The sequence below is a fragment of the Cetorhinus maximus genome, chromosome 14, assembly GCF_964194155.1.
Source record: "Cetorhinus maximus chromosome 14, sCetMax3.hap1.1, whole genome shotgun sequence".
Classification (NCBI taxonomy): Eukaryota; Metazoa; Chordata; class Chondrichthyes; order Lamniformes; family Cetorhinidae; genus Cetorhinus; species Cetorhinus maximus.
This window is the reverse complement of record NC_135892.1, coordinates 52631668-52653820: the sequence shown is the minus strand read 5'-3', so window position 1 is coordinate 52653820 and position 22153 is coordinate 52631668.

The following is a 22153-nucleotide window of genomic DNA, read 5'->3' as shown; positions in this document are numbered from 1 at the left end:
TTAATTACTGTTTAAAATGTGAATTAAATTCAGCATGCAATTTATAAGTGGAAAACAAGGTCTTTGTCATATTTCATTAATGCTCTACCTATCTGAGTATTTAATTAAGAGCGCAGAATTAATACCATGTGATTGTCTTAGGAAAGCTCTGAAGAAAATCAAATGAACCTAATCTGACTTGAAACTTTTTGCCCATTCTTCTGCAGCTTTGAAGTAAACTGTATATAGTAAAAAAAGTTGATTTCCATTTTATGTTATGAGACATTAACATTATGTTCACACATTTGTAAATGAATTGGCCTCCCACCTGTTCTGTCATTTTAATGCACTATAGGTTTTATTTCACATGGTGTACTGTCACATGCTGAATAATAATAATAATCAGATGCACTGTTGTCCTGCTGAAATCAAACTTCTTCACTGAGTGTTCAAATAATGAAAGAACTCACTTGGAAAAATAAAAAATATATAATCATAGAAGTTGAATCTTTTCTTTGGATATGTAGGAAAATTACAGAACTTGAGAAAATTCATTTAGCTATCATGCTGTCAGCCGCTTACTAATGCAGCTATTAAAAGTCTCTAACTAGCTTAATTTGCATTTTATTTATGCTTTCAGAAAATAAGGTATATCTTCTCAATGATCTCTTGCAATAACAAAGATGAGGGAATAGGTATATATGGGTAATTTCTAGAGACAAGTGCTCTGTGGGCAGGAGTGTAATTTGTTACTTTATTTTTGTCTGCCATCTGAGTTCAAATTGATGAAGGCAGCAGCATGCAATCAGTAAACACAAATACCTGCTTCATACTGGGCTTGTAGCATCATGTCGATTTTTTGAATTAAGCTCCATAGTGCAAGAAGATAACAAGGGCTGCCTAAGAGGTTCATGTGCAGTTTATAAACACTTAGTTATTTTTAATTTTGCCATATGATGTAATTACCTATAGATGAGCCAATGAACAAGCATATGGCCAAAAATTATCTATCGACCAGTATCTAATTACAATATGGACACTGTTATAAATAACTTTGAAGAATCTGCTCATCTCTTATGTACTTGCTGCATGTAGGAAATATTTCAGCACATCTTAGGTTGGATTGATGGGAAGTGATTGGAAAGAGGAGATTGAGGCAGAGATGCAAGTGTTTTGTTTCTTCTTTAAAATTTATTTGCTCGTGGGCATCACTGTCTAAGCCAGCATTTATTGCCCATCCCTAACTGCCCTTAAGAAGGTGGTGAGCTGCCTCCTTGAACAGCTGCAGTCCAGGTGGTGTAGGCACACACACAGTGCTGTTAGGGAGGGAGTTCCAGGATTTTGACCAAGCGACAGTGAAGGAACAGCGATATAGTTTCAAGTCAGGATGATGTGTGGCTTGAAGGGGAACTTGCAGGTGGTGGTGTTCCCATGCATCTACTGCCCTTGTCCTTCTAGGTGGTAGAGATCGTGTGTTTGGAAGGTGTGTCAAAGGAGCCTTCGTGAATTGCTGCAGTACATCTTGTAGATGGTACACACTGCTGCCATTGTGCATCAGTAATGGTGGGAGTGAATGTTTAAGGTGGTTGATGAGGTGCCAATAAAATGGGCTGCTTTGTCCTGGATTGCATTGAGCTGCTTGAGTGTTGTTGGTGCTGCACTCATCCAGGCAAATGGAGGGTATTCTATCATACTTCTGACTTGTGCCTTGTAGATGTTACACAGGCTTTTGCAAGTCAGGAGGTGAGCTACTCTCCACAAGTCAGGAGGTGAATTGTTCGCCACTGAATTCCTAGCAAGTACCTTGTAATCACAATATCTATTTGGCTGGTCCGGTTCAGTTTTTGGCCAATGTTAATCCCCAGGATGTTGATAGCGGGGGATTCAGTGATGGTAACACCATTGAATGTCAAGGAGAGATGGTTACATTCTCTATTGTTGGAGATGGTCATTGTCTGGTACTTGTGTGGTATGAATGTAACATGCTACTTTAACAGCCCAAACCTGAATGCTGTCCAGGTCTTGCTGCATATGGACGCGGGCTGCTTCAGTATCTGAGGAGTCACGAACAGTGTTGAACATTGTGCTAGCGTCAGCGAACATCTCTATTTCTGACCTTATGATGGAGGGCATGTCATTGATGAAACAGCTGAAAACGGTTGGGTGTAGGATTACCTGAGGAAATCCTGAAGTGATGCCCTGGGATGAGATGCTTGACCTTCAACAACCATAACCATCTTCCTTTATGCTAGGTGTGACTCCAACCAGCAGAGAGTTTTCCCCCTGGCTCCAGTTTTGCTAGGGTTCCTTGATGCCACACTCGGTCAAATGCTGCCTTGATGTTGAGGGCAGCCACTCTTACCTCACCTCGTGAAATCAGCTCTTTTGTCGATATTTGAACCAAGGCTGTAATGTGATCAGGAACTGTGTTGTCCCGGTGGAACCAAAACTGAGCGTCAGTGAGCAGGTTATTCCTGAATAAATGACACTTGATAGCACTGTCCACGGCCCTTTCCATCACTTTGCTGATGATCGGGAGTAGACTGATGGGATGATAATTGGCTGGGTTGGATTTATCCTACTTTTTGTGGACAGGACATACCTGGGCAATATTCCACATTGCTGGTAGATGCCAGTGCTGTAGCTGCACTGGAAAAGCATGTCTTGGGTTCAACTATTTCCAGAGCACAAGTCTTCAGTACTAATATTGCGAGGACCCATAGCCTTTGCAGTATCCAGTGCCTTCAGCCATTTCTTGATATCACGTGGAGTGAGTCGAATTGGCTGAAGACTGGCATCTGTGATGCTGGAGACTTCCACAGGAGGCCGAGATGGATCATCCACTTGGCACTTCTGCCTGAAGATGGTTGCAAATGTTTCAGTCTTATCTTTTGCACTGATGTGCTGGGCTCCCCCATCATTGACAATGGGGAGATTGACACCTCATTTTTAGCATATGCCTGGTGCTACTCCTGGCATGCCCTTCTGCACTCATCATTAAATCGGGGTTGACCCTACCTTTGATGGTAATGATAGAGTGAGGGATATGCTGGGCCTTGTGGTTGCAGATTGTGGTTGAATGCAATTCAGCTGCTGCTGATGGCTCACAGCGCCTCATGGGTGCCAAATTTTGATTTGCTAGGTGTGTTCGACATCTATCCCATCTAGCATGGTGGTGGTGCCACACAACACGATAGAGGGTATCCTTAATGTGAGGGTGGGACTTCATATTCAAAAGGACTGTGCAGTGGTCACTCCTACCAATAGTGTCACGGGGATATGCATCTGCAACAGGTAGATTAGTGAGGATGAGGTCAAGTAGGTGGTTGGTTCCCTCACCACCCGCCGCAGGTCCAGTCTATCTGTTGTGTCCTTTAGGACTTGGCCAACTCATCCAGTAGTGGGGGACATTGAAGTCCCCCACCCAGAGTACCCTCTGTGCCCTTAACACCCTCAATGCTTCTTCCAACTGTTGTTCAACATGAGGAGTACTGATTCACCAGCTGAGGTGTTAACCGGGAAGTGAGTTCCTTGCCCATGTTTGACCTGATGCCATGAGACCTCATGGGGCCCGAGTCAATGTTGAGGACTCTCAAGCCAACTCCCTTCTGCCTGTATACCACTGTGCCGCCACCTATGTTAGTGGGATAGAACATCCTTAGGGATAGTGATGTTGGTGTCTGGGACATTGTAAGGTATGATTTGGTGAGTAGGACTATGTCAGGCTGTTGCTTGGCTATTCTGTGGGACAACTCTCCCAATTTTGGCACAATTCCCTAGATGTCAGTAAGGAGAACTTTGCAGTGTTGGCAGGGCTGAGTTTGCCGTTATCGTTTGCGGTGCCTAGGTCGATGTGGAGTGGTCCATCCACTTTCATTCCTTTTACACTTTGTAATGTTTTGATACACTGAGTGGCTTGCTAGGCCATTTCAGAGGGCATTTAAGAATCAACCCCATTGCTATGGTCTAGAGTCACATGTAGATTAACACCTCAGCTAACGACCAGGTAAGGACAGCAGATTTCCTTTCCTGAAGGACATTTGTGAATTAGATGGGTTTTTATGGCAGTCAACAATGGTTTTGTGGCTACCATTATTGATACTGGCTTTTTATTCCAGATTTATTAATTGAACATAAATTCCACCAGCTGCTGTGGTGGGATTTGAATTTGTGTCCCAAAGCATCGGCCTGGACCTCTGGATTACTAGTCCAGTGGTATTACCACCATGACACTGCCTTCCCCCAACCCTTCCCTAAAGGCTAGCCATCCTGTGACCTGACTTGAGTGACGATCAATATCCTTTCCTCTCCGTCCTCCCCCATGTACCTTATCCTGCACCAAAGTTCTTAGGTCCTTATCTTCCCATGAGATGACCCACAAATCATTGAAATGATCTGTCATCATTCTTCTGAGACTTCATCTTGCTCCTATTTCTAGGCTAAAAATCCAGGTACCCTTTTTACCTGAGGCATCCAAGCAATGGCCCTCAAATCTTAATTGTCTCATGAATCCCAGATAACTCAAGTTATGATTAATTGCTTATACTTCTTATTTACTGGTTTATTCTCTGGAATTTTGTGAAGCTGGAGGTTTGGCATGGGCTGTTTCAAGCTCATTGTCTTATTGGTGGTTAAATTCAAGAATAGAATTTGTTAGTATCTGCTGTGTGAAATGTAGGTAAAACAATGAGAACATTGATTTAAACTTGACACGTGGATAAATGGCACACACCTAAATGTTCACAAAGAAAAGGAGCCTGGGAGTTTCTGATTTATATACGAAATTGTTCCTGCTTCCTTAAGATTTATTTCCTCTCTAGTTAACTTGATTTCTTTTTACTGCCTTAGTTCTCTGTTTTTGTTTTACTGCTGTTTCTTTTTAATTCTTGAATTTCTATAACTGTTTTCAATTATTAAAAAAGTCTTATTTCACCTTGTTGCTTTTGTCTTTGTCCACTTATATTCAACGTCTTTATCTTTCTTTCAATTTAACTCTTCGTGCGCCATAGTTCTGGTCTCCTTTATTTGAAGTGTCATCCTCATCATTTTGTTACAAGTGTAAAATTTCCCAGCTCTGCCTTTATATCACTGTTGTCATGATTGTTCTGCAATTGATTTGGGATTCAGTGGTGGCAATAACAGGAAATCCGTAATTCATGATACATCATCAATATTGTTTTTTTTTACACTTTTCAATTGAATAATGTTATAAAAACATGTTATGCAACATATTAATTTATAATGTAATTGGCTGGACATACATATGTGCATTGAACCTTTTTGAAAAATACACTTATCCTGAGCAAAGGACACTGGCTTACAGCAGCTACTAGGTCACATTTGTGAAGGGTTGAAGCTGCTTCTATGGAGACACAGTCTATGGAGTTCTCAGAGAGAGGTCACATGATTCAGCTATTGGGTGAAAAGATACTGGATTTAGGATAGTTAGAGAGACTGTCCCAGGGGCAAAAGCCCTACCTTACCTTACCCCATCTCTCTTTCTTCTGAAACCTTGCTCATCAAAGTTAAACTGTTTCTGATTTGAAAAACCCACCAGAAGACCTCATTGCTGCAAGCCGAGAGTTCTTAAAGGAGAACCCCAAATCAGCGACACTGTCTCCAATAAGAAACCTCAAGAACCAGCAGCTACTGTGGGCCAGGACCATTCAGCTGTGAACAAACATCTGACTTTATTTGTTACTTGGCCAAGTTTTTAATATCTGATGCTCTGCAGAGTTTTGCTTGTTTTTGCATGCTCGGAAAGATTATGTGCGTGTGTTGTTTTTGCATTGGTTGGTGGTTGGACATATTTGTACATTGTAAATCTTTTGTTAATAATTTCAGCATCTTTACCTGAATGAGTTTTAGCAATAAAAATAACCCTTAACTTGTTAACTTAAGGACCCTGGCTAGCTTATTTCTTGCACCACGCTATACACAGTTAAATATATTTATATATATTGAATTGGCAATATCACCTCCCTTTTAAATTCAAACTCTATTATAACCAGCTCAGGAGTGGGACAAAAAAAGGAATAAGCTCACCCCTGTTAACTCAGTCATAATAATGAACCACTTAACTGATAAAAATGATAAAACAACCTTTGCCCTAGCTATGGATTGCACAGGTGTGAAAAAAGCTTTGTATCATTGGCTGGTCTTTCAATTTGTAAAGCCCATTTAACTGACCAGGGATATGGAGCTTAATAGATGACATGATCAACAAAAGAGATAAATACTTTGGTGTTTTATGGTGAAGAGAAGGCTCTCAGTCAGCTGTATTAAACCATCATACAGTAGCATCACACAGCATAAGTTCAGGGCTACAGGTCATAGAAACATAGAAGCATAGAAAATAGGAGCAGGAGTAGGTTAGTCAGCCCTTCGACCCTGCTCCACCATTCAATATGATCATGGCTGACTCCAGTCAGTACAGGCCTAGGCGGCCCAACCTCTCCTCACATGACAATAATGCCATCTCAGGAATCAGTCTGATGAACCTTCATTGCACTCTCTCTACGACAAGTATATCTTTTCTTAGGTAACGAGACCAAAACTGCACACAATTCTCCAGGTGTGATCTCATCAATGCCCTGTACAGCTGCAGGAAAACATCCTTGCTCCTGAACTCAAGTCCTCTCACAATGAAGACCAGCATACCATTTGCCTTCTTAACTGCTTGCTGCACCTGCATGCTTGCTTTCAGTGAATGGTGTACAAGGACACTCAGGCCCCTTTGTACATCAACATTTCCCAATCTATCACCATTTAAATAATGCTGTGCCATTCTGTTTTTCCTAACGAAGTGGATAACTTCAAACTTATCCACGTGATACTGCATCTGCCATGTATTTGTCCACTCACTCAACTTGTCTAAATCGCCTTGAAGCCTCTTAACACCCTTCCCATCACTCACATTCCCACCAAGTTTTGTGTTGTCGGTAAAATTGGAAATATTACATTTGGTTCCCTCATCTAAATCATTGATATATCTTGTGAATAGCTGAGGCCCAAGCACTGATCCCTGCAGTACCCCACTATTCACTGCCTGCCACTCCGAAAAAGACTCGTTTCTTTCTACTTTCTGTTTCCTGCCTGCGAACCAATTCTCAATCCATGTTAATGTATTGCCCCCAATCCCATGTACTTTAATTTTACACACTAACCTCTTAGGTGGGACCTTATTCAAAGGCCATAAGACCATAAGATGTAGGAGCAGAAGTAGTTTATGAAAATCCAAATACACCACATCCACTGGTTCTCCCTTATCTATTCTGCTAGATACATCCTCAAAGAACTCCAGTATGATTGTCAAACATGATTTCATTTTCATAAATTCATGCTGACTTTGTCTAATCCCGTTGATATTTTCTAATTGTCCTGTTATCACATCCTTTATAATAGACTCCAGCATTTTCCCTAATGAATTTACAATAATAATGTGAAGTATCATTAAAGGATACTGCTTTGAGAAATATGGAAATATTATAGGAGGAGGATGATATTTCCATGGCTGTTAAGTAAATAGTGAGGAGAAATTTAGGAAGTTGAAGAGAAAGGACAAGGCATTCATATAGGCTAGTGATATGAGTAACGATAGAAAGGTCAGAGGGTAGGAACATAAGAGTGCACCAGCAATTAGGGCCAGAGTAGGAAAATGGCAAAAAAGACTAAATTAAAGGCTCTTTATCTGAATTCACACAACATTCAAGATAGATGAATTAATGGGTATGATCTGATCGACATTACAGTGACATGGCTGCATGGTGGCCAAGGTTGGAAGCAGAATATTGAGGAGTATTTAATATTTCAGAAGGCTGGGCAGAAAGGAAAATGAGGTGGGGTAGCTCTGTTAATAAAGGATAAGATCAGTTCAGGGTGAGAAATGATTTTCGCTCAGAAGACCAAGATGTAAAATCAGTTTGGGTGGAGATAAGAAATAGCACGGAAACAAGTCACTGGTGGGAGTAGCTTATATGCCTTTTAACAGTAGCTACACAGTAGGACAGGGTATAAATCAAGAAATAAAGTGGGAGGGGGGGTGCGCTGTAAGAAAGGTAATGCAATAATCATGGGCAATTTTAATGTTCATGTACATTAAACAAATCAAATTGGCAAAGTTAGTGTTGACATTATCCAGGACAGTTTCTTAAAATAATATGCCATGAAACCAACCAGGAAACTATTTTTGATTGGGTAACATGTAATGAGATAGGATTAATTAGCGATATCAGGGTAAAGGATCCTCTAGGCAAGAGTGATCATTACATTATAGAACTTCACATTCAATTTGAGGGTAAGAAACTTTGGCCTGTAACTAGTGCCTTAATCTTAAATAAAGGCAATTATAAATGTATGAATACAGGCTTGGATAAAGCAGAGTGGGAAAATAGATTAAAAAGGAAGACAATGGAGAAGAAGTGGCAGACATTTAATGGTATATTTCATAATTCCCAACAAAAAATATATGCCTTTGAGATGGAAAGACTCCACGAGAAGGAGGAACCATCTGCAGCTAATGAAGGGAGCTAAGGATGGGATCACATTGAGTGAAAAGGAATACAATGTTGTAAAGATTAGTGGTAGGCCAGAAGATTAGGAAAGATTTGAAACCAGAAAAAGATGATTTTAAAAAAGGAGGAAAATAGACTATGAGAGTAAACTAGCAAGAAATATAAAAACAGACAGTAAAGTCTTCTACAAGTACATAAAATGGAAGAGTGTACCTGGTTGCTAAAATAAACGTTGGTCCCTTAGAGGTTGAGACTGGTGAATTAATAATGGAATACAAGGAAATGACAGAGGCTTTGAACGAATATTTTGTATCTGCCTTCATGGTAAAAGAAACTAAAAGCAAAACAATAATAGTAGAAAATCAGGAATGAAAGGGAGGGATGAACATAAAACAATCATTAGCACTAGAGAAAAACTACTAGGCAAACTAATGGGACAGCAAGCTGACAACTACCCTGTGCCTGATAGGCTGCATCCTAGGCTCTTAAAGAAAACTCGACAGAGGTCTTCAGAGATAGTGGATGCATTTGCTATGATCTTCCAAAATTCTCTACATTCTGAAAAATTCCCAGCAGATTGGAAAACTACAACAATAACGTACATATTCAAGGAAAGTGGGAGACAGAAAGCACAAAACTATAGACCAATTAGCCTAACATTTGTGATTTGGCAAATGCGGGAATGCATTATTAAGGAAACAGTAGTAGGATGTTTGGAAATTCATAATACAATGAAGCAGAGTCACATGAGTTTATGAAAGGGAAATTATGTTTGACAAATTCATTAGAGTTCTTTGAGGATGTAATGAGTAGGGTGGATAAAGGGGAGCCAGTAGATGCAGTGTATTTGGATTTCCAAAAGGCATTTGATAAGATGCCACATAAAAAGTTATTACCCAACATAGGGGCTCATGATGTTGGGGGTAATATATTAGCATGGGTAGAGGATTGGCAAACTAACAGAAAACAGGGTTGGGATGAGTGGGTCATTTTCAGGTCGGAAAACTGTGGGGTGTCACAGGGATCAGTGCCAGGACATCAACTATTTACAATCTATATTAATGACTTGGTGAAGACACCGAGTTATTGTAGCCAAATTTGATAACAATACAAAGATAGGTGGGAAAGCAAGTTGTGAGGAGAATACAAAGGGCCTTAACTTCCTCAGTACTTATCGGCACTCTGGTAGCGTAGCCTGAATGTTGAGCATCGGAACCTCACAGAAGTCCCAAAGCGCACTGCATTCGAACTTCCAACTTGGGATCTTTAGCTGTACATCTGAGTACACTACACTGAAGGGCTTCTGTTTAAACTGATGTGTCAACGCTAACTTCTCCTAGATGCCCTGATGATAGGCAAGTATTTGCGTGGATTTCTTTACACGCTTTCATTCTTGGTCTAGCTGCAGTGAAGAGAGGCAGCAGACATTTTGGAGAGATTCTTAAGGTGGGTGAATTTTTTTATATATGTTTAAAAGATGTTGAAAGTATATGCAATGTGCAGTAAGTCGAAGATAGATATGAATTTTATTCTTTTTACAGCTTTTTCATGAAATTCTGCTGTTTATTCCATTAAAAAGTGCTTTCATATTTAACAATGTAAGTTTGACCCATAGAAGTGACTGTAATAAGTTTCAGCTAAAGTTATTTTGTAAAATATGTGTTTACAATGCATCTTAATGCAGTGTGGTGTATTCCAGTTTTAAGAGTCCTTTTAGTGCAATGTTGATCCTTGGAAGCCTCTTAAATAATAAATTTGATATATGTGAAAGGAGTTCTGCATTCACTGTTACAAGTATGTAATCTGGCTACTTCAAATGCTTTGGAAAAGTGTAATGCTTAAAAGGACATATGCAAGCCTTCTGTAAGCTGATGTGAACTATTTCTCCGACAGGTATTCCAGAATCTAGCGTGGATTACAAATTTGATCTGGAGTCATGTTCAACACCTGGTACATCACAATTGCTGATCTGCTTATTAGAACCACTCTACTTTTGTAGAGGGCTCGATGCAGGCGCACAGACCATGAGAGGAGAGTCAGGCAACATATCCACTTGCTGAGCAAGGGTGTCAATTGCCCACCCCAGAGAGCGCACAGGCAAAAGGACATCATATGAAATGATATCAGAGGAGATCATGTAGGGCTTCAGAGTTTATTAGATTTGACATTTCCCCTCTGAGGATTGAGAGGTCCGAAAGTTATTGGATCTGTTGATGGAGCACATATTCTATTGAAGGCACCAATCCATCAACAGGAAGGGTTTCCATTCTTTGTATGTGATGATAGTGTGTGATGCCCAAATGAGGATCCTCAGTGTGAATGCAAACAACCAGGGAAGTGCACATGACTCATTCTTCCTGGTGAACTCAATGTTGCACCGGACCATGACAGCATCACCAGGAATTACAGGATGGCTACTGGGTGATAATGGAAACCCATTGTGAACGTGGCTTATGACACCATTTCAGAGGACCACCAATGAAGCACAGGATCGATGCAACCATGCCCATGTAGCATTGTGTCAGGGGGTGGAGAGGACAGTTGGACCTCTAAAGTCATGTTTTTGATGCCTGGACAGGTCAGGGGGCACGTTACAGTGCGCACCTGTAATAGCCTCAAAGATTGTTGTATATATTGTGCATTGCATAACTTTGCCCTTCAGCAAGGGTTGAACCTTCACCCTGAAAATGACTTGGCGCAAGAAATGGAGGAAGTGGAGGATGGCAATGCAGACCCTGATGCAGACATGCCTCCTGAAGCCTGTGAGGAAGCTCATGCTCCAGCTGCCACCAGGGAAGCTCCAGGTCGCCTGGTCACTTCTGCTTTTGGACATTGAGCTTAGAAAATTCACAATGTGTCCCTCCCCCACTTTCTCCCTCCCTCTCTCCATTCCAAAATAAGATGAGAGAACTCATCTTAAAAAGCTTCATTTTATTTGTAAAAACGTTGAGGCAGTTATTATCCAAAATGTCATAGTGCAGCTGCTTAAGTTAAAGGTTACTGTGATGTCAAAAGTTTGAGATTTTGTATCTCGTACATTATTTTGGTGAATAAATGTTTTTCATAAAACTTTACAGACTGTCACAAATGTGTTATTACAACATCAAAAACACAGAACTCTTAAATAGAAGATAACAATAACTGAATAACATAACACAAATAAACAACACATTTGAACTGGAACATTTTTAAGTGAAAACATAAATATATTAATAAACAACACAAACCAAAAATAAGTCAGATGTAACAAAACACAGTTTGCAGTCAAGTCAGTGGTCAAAAGTGCAATAGGTAAGGAACACAAAACAATGAAAAAACAAAGAAAATATCCATCATGGAAAAGATGGGGGTGGATGAGGTAGAGGAGACCGTGTTGAAGAGAGAGGGGACGGACCCTAATTCCTTCCGTGTCACCCTTGGCCCCTTCCGTGTCCACATGATGTAACCTCCTGTGTCCCAGATGCATGCCCAGCAGGTTTCTCTAAACTGGGTGGCTGCTAGACAGAAGGCGCAGGCGCTGCAACATAACCAGCAGCAACTGTCTCTGAACTGGGAGGCTTCTGGCCAGAAGGTGCAGCTGCAGGTGTTACAATTTTAGTAAGAATCTGACAAAGAGGCTCATTGTGTTGCCTCATAAGCTCATTCTTCTGCTGCCAATGCCGCAGTCTCCTCACCTCCTGAAGGTTCTAAGTTCCCTCCCACCGACACAGCAGCATATCATTACAGGCATCCCCCTCTCCCCCTCCCCAACCACCATTAAATTTAGCGTTAGCACAGGACTTTCCACAAAAGTCTGAAATCTCACCCTCCTGCAAGGCCTCTCTCTCCTTCGCTGCAGCTTCAACGCTGCACGACGACGATGTACTCGCCTCCGTTACACCCTGACCCCTTTCAGGTATCTCTGCTACTGCACCAAACTCACCTGCATTGGCATCTGATGTGATCGTGGCAACTGTGAGAGCCAAAAAAAGCACAATTATTTTTCGTAACAAATTAACTGCCACCTTGATGGTGTGATCACTAAGCATTTTTTACCTTCGCTTATCCCCACATCTGATGCACTGCTGTTTATTATGAGGTTGGAGATATCCATCAGTCTCCATTCGTGCTCCTCCTGTTCGGCCACCAACCCCCTCCCAAAATCAATGCATGCTCCCGGGCATTATGGGCTAGCTTCGCCTAAAGAAAGAAATCAAATTTTTTGTTAAAACAAACTGGCTGTCCTGCCCTGTGACACATTTTACGACTTCTGGAGACAGATGAAAGCTTGTACCGTGTGGAACTTTTTGTTCCATTATAACACTTATGACAAAGTCAGAGCCATCTCCAAGGTAACTACATTTTACGACACCTCTCAAAGTTATCAAAGAAACTGCACTGTCTTATCAAGGTTGGATGGAACTAGTTCATTGCGACTCCAAGGCAACTGCATTCTTTACACCTCTGCACGGTCTTATTAAGATTGGATATAACTAGTTCAAAGGATTTCCACGGCATTTACATTTTTGACACCTCAAACTTAGTAGACAGAACAAACATTTTTAAAAGTTACAAACTAGGATTTTAAGTCTCAGGAATTACTTTATGTATTCAGATATATAAATACCCTGGCTGAACGCATTAAATCATTCAGTTTCTTACGGCGCTGATCCACCATCCTAGGCACAATGCTGTTGTCATTAAGAACTGCTGCAACCTGTTTTTCCAAGCCATACTCTGAAGTTTCCTCAGAGGCTTAGAGTTTCCACACCCTAGGGCATACTTGTGCCTTTTTCCACCTCATTTAAGAGAATATTCAATTTCACATCTGTGAAGTTTTGACTCCTCTTCGTCACCACATTATCGTGAGTTGCCATCTTTTAAGTGCAAAGATATGAATACTTTTAAGCATGCTACACTTCAAGTCATTTAATAACATTACAGATTTAAAACAAATAAGAAAAACTAAGTTCACTTATAAATCTTGACTAAAAATTTTATTCAATCATGAAAATAAATTAAATTACACTTAGAATGAGTCAATAACAACAACATTAACTATTTCAAAGAAATAACAAAATAAATTTTAAAAGCTTCAGAATCATGGGGAATCCTTGGGTCTTCACCTTGTCTCTTTAAAACTCTTCTGTCAAATGCCGCCCTCATCGGGAGCTCCCGGGTCCAGTTGTGTCAATGCAGGGCGTAGCATCACCAGAGTTACACTTCACTGGGGCCTGCGAGGAATCCTTCAATGGAGGCTCCAAGTACCTCCCGGGATCGGAATGGTCGGTGTAAATTTGCAGGTCAGATAAGTATGTTTTGTTTTGTTTTTGCAGCAGGCCATCACTTTCCGATGGCAGAAGGAAGTTTCGGCCCAAAGAGTTTGCAAAAGGATATAGATAGGTTAAATGAGTGTAAAAATTTAGCAGATGGAGTATACTGTGGAAAAATGTGAGATTATCTATGGTAGGAAGAAAAGAAAAGCAAAATACAATTTAAGTGGAGAGAGACTACAGAATGTTGCGATACAAAGGCATGTGGGTGTCCTTATATGTGAAACGCAAAAAGATAGCATGCAGATACAGCAAGTAATCAGAGCGGTAAATGAAATGTTGGTCTTCATTGCAAGGGAAATGGAATGTAGGGAAGGCTTGCTACAACTGTAAAGTGTGTTGGTGGGACCACATCCAGAGTACTGCATTTAGCTTCGTTCAAAGAAGGTTCACAAGGTTGATTTCTAGGATGAAGACATTGTCTTATGAAGAAAGGTTGAACAGTTTGGGCTTGTATTCATTGGGGTTTAGAAGAATGACAGGTTATGTTATTGAAACATAGAAGATACTGAGGGAACTTGACAGGATAGGTGCCGAGAGGATGTTTCCCCTTGTGGGGGAATCTGGAACTAGTTTCAGAATAAAGGGTCGCCCATTTAAGATTGATCTGAGGAGGAATTTCTTCTCTCAGACAGTCATGTATGTTTGTAATTCTCTACCTTAGCAGAGGAGGCTGAGTCTTTGAATTTAAGACTGAGAAAGACAGATTTTTGAACTATAGGGGAGTCTAGAATTATGTGTAACAGACAGGAAAGTGGAATGGAAACCTAGGTCAGATCAACCATGATCTTATTGAAAGGTGGAGCAGAGTTTAGGGGCCCTACAGTCTAACCCTTCTCCTATTTCTTATGTACTTATGGACAATATTGAGCAACCACTTGCTTCCACTCAATCATGCCAATGACAATGGAAAGAGGTAAGGGTAGGTTGTCTGATGCAGCTAGGCTGGCTTCAGCTGCTTGGTCCAGGTATCCATTAGCAGTGGCATAGAGAGGGTTCTTCTCAGGAGGTACTAATTTATGAGTTTGCCAGGCCAAACAAAACTACTCCAAAAGGTCTATTTTCAAATAAGAATTTCACAATAGGGCTCAAATAAAAACATTATTACTTTCACTAATTTAACAATCCAAATAAAGTAATTGGAAAGAAAATGCAACCTTCTCGCACAAAATCTTTAGAGGTGAAGTTCAAGCATTGCTTACCTGTTGCTAGTCTATTAATAACTTTGCTACATTCACTATAATATCCCAATGAGCATTTGGAAGTGTAAGCCCAACAATTTCATTTTCAATGGTCAAGTTGACTAACTCTGGAAGAAGAGCCATTTATTCTTTGTTCTATCAACTGATCTAAAGCGCATTGGGTAGGATTTTCCCAATTGAGGGGAGGTCTCAAAGCCGAGGTCTGATTTGGGCCGTATGGCCAGGGAGCAGGATATCCTCAGGGATCTTCCCATCTGCAGCCAATTGACATCCAGCTGGCACAGGGCCCAGAGGAATTTCCTGCAGGTCAAAGGACAGCGCCATATTTAAGGGTCCATCTACAGCCTTCTTATTGGCTGCATTTAAAGAGGACATTGGAAGGGTTGCTTAACAAGGGAGACTGCAGGAAAGGATGTGTGACTGCACAGTTTAGTGACGCCTCATTGGAGGTACTGCTGCAGGTGACGAGGGAATGGAAAGATGACAGGAGGAGAAGGCCAGCAAACGTCATGATGAAGGCATGGCTGGAGGTGGTTGAGGAAGTCAGCAGCTGTGGGGTGGTCACACGAACATGGGTGCAGTGCCAAAAGTGTTTCAATGACCTGGTACAGTCTGGCAAGGTGAGTGGCATTCACAGCAAGCTTGCAGCCTTGCATGTCCTAAATGGCACCCGTGAGATGTGAGCTGGAGTGGTCAACCCATCCATTGAGCATGACCAGAGAACAGTATCCACACTGAGGTGCATAATTGACTTACAATGGAGACCCCTGGGCAATCAAAGATGATCATTGCATTGCCAAGACTGAATGGCAGCATGCCTTCCAAATTGAAATTGACAGAGACTGATGAGCACTGTTGGGCTATGACAATGCCAGAGAGTGGAGAATAGATGGTGACAGTGTTCAATTCCTATCTGAAGCGGTTCTAATGGAGGAGGAAATAGTGGAAATAGGATGGTTTGCAGCAGGGAAGCCTGTTGCCGAGGGCAAGATGAGTATGGAGCCCATAGGCAGTGAGTAACATGATGGATGCAGGCATCAAACCTTCTGGTGAGTATTATCTATGGTGCTTCCATGGGCCTTGATGAACACAGGACGCTCCAGATATATGGCAGCCAGCTGTAGTTGGTTGAAAATATTTTGTTAACTGCACTCTTGTCTCTCCCGCAGGTACAGTAGGCTCTGGAATAACCTCAGAGGAGAATCGCCCTCTGAGGAGACAGCATCACGAGGACACCCTCCAGCAGTAGAGGTACTTTTATGTTGGTGGGTATTGATGTACTTTTAGAAAGGGTGGTACCAGCTGGTAAGCACAACACAGACACTCACAAGTGGTTAACCCAGACAGTGACAGCTGTGGGCATTCCCCATCAAAGGACTAGGGAAGGGTCTAGCAATGCTCAGCTTCACACAGATAGTGAGTCTCAGGAGTCATTATCAGAGTGACAGTTGCTGGAACAGCAGTGTGAATTGTATGGACATCTGTCAGGGGTCCAAAAGGTTGCTCAAACCCATATACAAACAACAGAGAAGTCCATCCATGCCATGGCCTCTTCCATTGAGACAGTGGCAACCCACATGGAGAGCCACATGGAGCAAATCACACAATGGATGCAGGAAGTATGCACAGCCTCCACAGTATAGCCTCATCTAGGAGCTGAGTTGAGCAGTGGGTGGGTAGGTAAGTTGGCCCTGAGACAAATGAACCCATTGCCAGGTGTTCACCACTCAGGTAAGCAGTGAAAGATAGGTGGACCTTGAAAGGGTTGAGGAGCAGCTGCCTGAAGCGTATTGAGGATCTTCTCAAGGCACTCTTTGCATTGGTAGCAGATCCTCAGCCCCTTTGATGGTGACATGATCCCTGCATGAAGACCCGACAACAGAGGCAGCCCTGGCACAGATGCAGGTGATCCACCTTGTGCCAGGCCGTTCTAGGGTTCAGGCACCCAGAGGCTATTTACTGTGGCTATATCATACACAGGAGCAGAAAAGGCAGCAGCCGACCTCAATGTTAACTACAGGCATCAGCAAAGCATGACGTAGGAACACCCAGAATGTTCAAGCAAATCCATCTCATAGTATTTGGGATCTCACTAGATGATAGTTTTTTTGCTGAATGCAACAGCTTAGGGCTTTATGCAACTTAACTCTCCAGAACTCTATGGAACTTTATGGTTCAGAGGGAGTCTTGGTACATGAATCACAAAAAGTTAGTATGCAGATGCAGCAAGTGATTCAGAAGAAAATGGAATGTTTGCATTTATTGCAAGGGGAATTGAGTATAAAAGTAGCAAAGTGTTGCTACAGCTTTACAAGGCCTTTCAAGCGGAGTACTGTGTTTTGGTTTCCTTAATTAAGAAAGGATATAATTGCATTCGAAAGAGTTCGGAGAAGGTTCACTCGACCGATTCCTGGGATGAAAGGGTTGTCTTATGAGGACAGGTCGAGTAGGTTAGGCCTATACTCACTGGAGTTTAGAAGAATGAGAGGTGAGCTTATTCAAACATATAAAATGCTGAGGGGACTTAACAGGGTTAAGAGGATGTTTCCCCTCATGGAGGAGTCTAGATCTAGGAAAAACAGTTTAAAAATTAGGGGTCTCCTATTTAAGGCTGAGATAAGAGGCAGAACTTTCCCGTCGACGTGCGGGGCTTGTCCTCGCAGGCAGGTAGGACACATATGTATAAACTTCATCCACGCGTGGGATAAGAGGGGTCAGTGGGGTTGTGAATGTGCTCAGTCAGATATTTAATTTGGAAGTTACTGATACTTGCCTGTGTGAGCTGCAATACTTTAAAACTCATACCAGCTGCTTGGACTGGACTCACAACTTTCAGGTCAGCTCTCTGCAGTGAGGAATCTTTTCTGGGCCTGCAGGTTTCTCGAAGCCTTCCCTTAGCCTGGGAATGGGAGCTGAACTCTCCACTGGAGGCACCTCCTCTGAGGAGGATGAGAGGGCTAGAAGGGGGAGGAGGCCAGGAGTGCACATTCAGCCTCCAGGGGAGTCATCTTTGGGAGGAGAGGCAGAGGCACAAGGTGCGCAGGGCCAAGAGGTAGTCCAAGGTGGAAGGGGCAGCTGAAGACGCCACTATCCTGCTGCCAGGGTTTACAGGCGGCAAAGCAGTTACCTCAATATGTCTGAGGTGCAGTGCCAAAGGAGGCTCCGTCTCTCAAGGGAGACAGTGAATTATATCTGTCAGATGATTGATCCTGAGATCTCAGCTAACTGTGTGGGTGGACACCCCTTGCCAATGGCTCCAAAGGTCACAGCTGCCCTCAACTTCTATGCCTCTGGCTCTTTCTAGGGCTTGGTGGGTGATCTTTGCAGTTTCTCCCAATCAGCTGTCCACACTTGTGTCAAGCAGGTTACAGACGCTCTGTTCAGGCGTGCATTGACCTTCATCCACTACCATTGGGACCAGGCAAGCCAGACACAGCGAGCCAGAGGCTTCGCGGCCATTGCTGGCTTCCCCTGTGTCCAGGGTGCAATAGACTGTACACATGTGGCCATCAAGGCACCAGCAGGTGAGTCCGGTGCCTTTGTCAACAGGAAAGGCTTCCACTCCACGAACGTGCAGATAGTGTGTGATCATAGGATGCTGATTCTACAAGTCTGCGCAAGGTACCCAGGCAGCTCCCATGATGCCTACATCCTCAGGCACTCCAAGGTGCCCGGGGCTCTTCAGTGTTCCAGCTCGTCTGGATGGATGGCTGCTGGGTGACAAGGGCTATCCCCTCAGAAGGTGGCTCATGATGCCTCTCTGCTATTCACGAACAGAAGCTGAGCAGCAGTACAATAGGAGCCACGGCACCACAAGGGCTGTGGTGGAGGGAACCATTGGTCTTCTCAAGATGCGCTTCTGATGCCTGGACCGCTCAGGGGGCGCACTCCAGTACCTCCCAGATCATGTGTCGGTGATAGTGGTTGCATGCTGTGCTCTCCACAATCTTGCGCTGGAAAGGGGGGACGCAGTGGATGAAGAAGATGTAGACGTAGTGGCTGCGGCTGCAGACGATGAGTCCAGCAGTGGATGTGGATGTGGATGCACAGGGAAATGCTGAGGGGGTAGACACTGAGGGGCACCCAGGAGGCTTTAATCCAATGACCCTTCAGCTAGCACACCACAGATGGACCACCAGGACAAGCCTATGCTGCAGGCTCCATACTCGATACCTGAGTGCTAAATCTGTCCGGATAGGAACATTAAATAAGGGCCTTGTCAATAAAGCTCAATGTGACACAACTCACTCATGACATCATGGGTAACCATCCACCTGCAGAGGAAAAGAGTCACCCTCAGGCATGGTCCCATGTCTAAATTTAATGATACAACAAAATGAACTTAAGGAAACAAAATGACAAAGGTGTTAAACATCACACCAACTAACCATGACCTCATCTCGGGCCAACACAAAAGCACCAGTGATAAACCTGTGATGTGCCTAAGGTGCTTTATGTTTACGTTTCCAGGTGCTACGTCTTGGTGCTGCCCCCTCGTTGGGAGTGGCATCTGAGACAGCCTGCTGACTCTGCTGTCCTGTTGGCCTTGATGACTTTGGCGGTCGTCCTCTGGCCCCTGGAGCCTGTGCTGGCTCCGCCTGAGAGGGAGCAGCCAGTCCCACAGCTGGCACCTCCCCAGTCGTCGCAGCCTCACTGGATGCAACAGTCACTGGGAGAGGGGCGGAGGAGCTGCCGCCCTCATCCGGAGCGCCCTGAGAGGAGCCCGCAGAGACGACAGGCAGCTGCTGCGCCGACGTGAGGTTGCTTCGGACCTCCCTGCTCACCGTGGATGGATGGGCACCGAGCTTGGAAACTTGGTGCCCAGACCATCTCCCACACTGGCACTGACCATCTGAGGTCAATGCCAATGTGAGGGCTTGCTGGTCAGAGCGCATCCCCAGGAAGCTCTGATTGGTCTCTTGAAGGAGCCACTGTGCTAGCCCCACCTGGGTTGCATCTCCCCAGTCATCGGAGCCTCATCAGATGCCTTGCTCTCTGGCGGATGGGCTGCTGCCATCATCCAGAGCACCATAAGAGGAGCCCACAGAAGTGACAGGCACCTCATGCACCAACGTGAGGTCACTCTGGACCTCCCTGTTCACCATTGATGGGTGGGCACCTAGCTGAGGTACTGGGTGCTTCATCAATCTCCCACACTGACACTGACCACATGAGGTCATTGCCTGTGTGAGGCTTGCAGGTCCGAGCACAACCCCAGGAACCCCTTGTTCTGTCCCTGGGGCTACCTCTCCATGTCCCCACTTTCTCAATGGAGGAGGCAGTGCACTCGGCCATGGGGGTCAATGCAGCGCTCACGCTCCGAATGGCATCCTCCGGTGTCAGGGATGGCCCTCCAGTGTCCAGAGAGTGAGTGTGTGCTGGTGAACCTAAAATTGAGAACAAGGACATGTCATTCGTTAAAGTCACTGCACTGTCACTGCTCGTGCCGGGCACCCTGGTGAGACAATGGAGATTTGCATCACGGTGCCATCGTCTTTCAATGATCAATGGGGACTCCAGGTTTGAGGCTCCCATCAATGAAGAGACTGCACTAGAATGGTTACACAATCCGAAACTCTCACCTGTGTGCACTGCACTCTTACCTTCGTCTGGCACCCCCACCTCTCCATGCCCAGTTGCATGGGAACTGTGCCAGCTCTTGAGTTGGAGGGCTTCCTGCTTGAACCTGCTGAGCAGCAGGAGATTGGGCGGGCCTCCACCTGTACGTGCCCTCTCTGCCAGGTTATGGCTTGTCTTCTCCTGAAAGGACAGAAGAGGATTGATTGCGCCACTCTCCACCTGCAGCGCCATTGCAGCCTGGCCAACCCCAGCTGAGGAACACCTCACAGAACACACCTGAGCCGTGGGCCATGAGCCGCACGGCACTCAGTCCAAGCAGCCAGGGTTCACCCCCTTGGCCAGCTCCGGCGTCATTGACAGACTCCAGCACCCTTGAGGTCCAGAGGTGGACAGCCATACCTTAACACTTCTTCACACTGGCCCGTGCTAACACAGTACACACCCTTTCTGAGTGCAGCAGGTCATTGAAGTGCTTCCGGCACTGCACTCATATGTGCCGCACCACATCATGGCTGCTCACCAGCTCTGCTACCTCTTCCCATGCCCTCTTGGTAAGGTGCAGTGACCTCCTCCTCCCATCTCTGGGGGCAAGTGTGTTCCTCCTGGCAACCACCTGCTCCAGCAGGATGGCGAAGCACTCACCCATAAAGCGGGAGGCTGAGTGCCCTCCCAACCTGCTGTCCCGCCTGCCGTGTCCAGCTGCACTTGACTCCATCGTGAATGTACGGGAGGTGTTTCCCGTGGCAGCCTTCCAGGGGCTGCCTGGGCCATTTTTAAACCTGCCACCAGGTTGCCATTGGAGCCTGCGGTCGACAGGCACCCGCCCTGGCTCGGCCCTTCCCGACCAGTGACGAGCCGCGTTTCACGCTGGGCAGACCTTAATTGGCCCGCCAGCGTGAAGTCGCAGTCGGGGGCTGATCACTGGACTTTTTCCTGGCTGCTCCTGCGCCCGACGACGTCAGAATCCTGCCCATAGTAATTTTGGGTGAATATCCTGCCTGTGCCTCCTGCCACAAAGGCTCAATTCAAATTAACTCAAAGGAGAAAATTTACTCCCTGACACTACTTTGTGTATTCTTGGCCCAGTTCTTCTGAGAAATGTACAATGTCTAATTAAAGATTATTCTAAAAATCTCTTTTGAATATGGCGTAGACAATCTTATACCTTTTAAAATATTATGGAATAATTTTATTCTTTGCTTAAAATCTAAATTTATCTCCATGAAGTATCAATTCAGTTGAAAGAAATCTTAATATTGTTAATAACAGAGAATAAAGTAAATATTCTTTGTCTAACTTCATCAAAGTTTTGATGTGACTCATGATATGTGGTATTTGCATAATAAGTAAATAATTGTTTGACAATTAGAACTGCATTTAGAGTTCCTTGATATGACATTTCAGTGATAAATACCAAGGCTCCAGCAAGCACCTTATTCAACAATCACTCTGGCAACTGGTTTTTGATATCAGATGAATTAGAACTGAACATTGTAGGTTTGACCATCCATCATGAGTTGATCTTGTAAACATGAGGTAATTTTCATTTTTTAGCGTGGAATAGAAT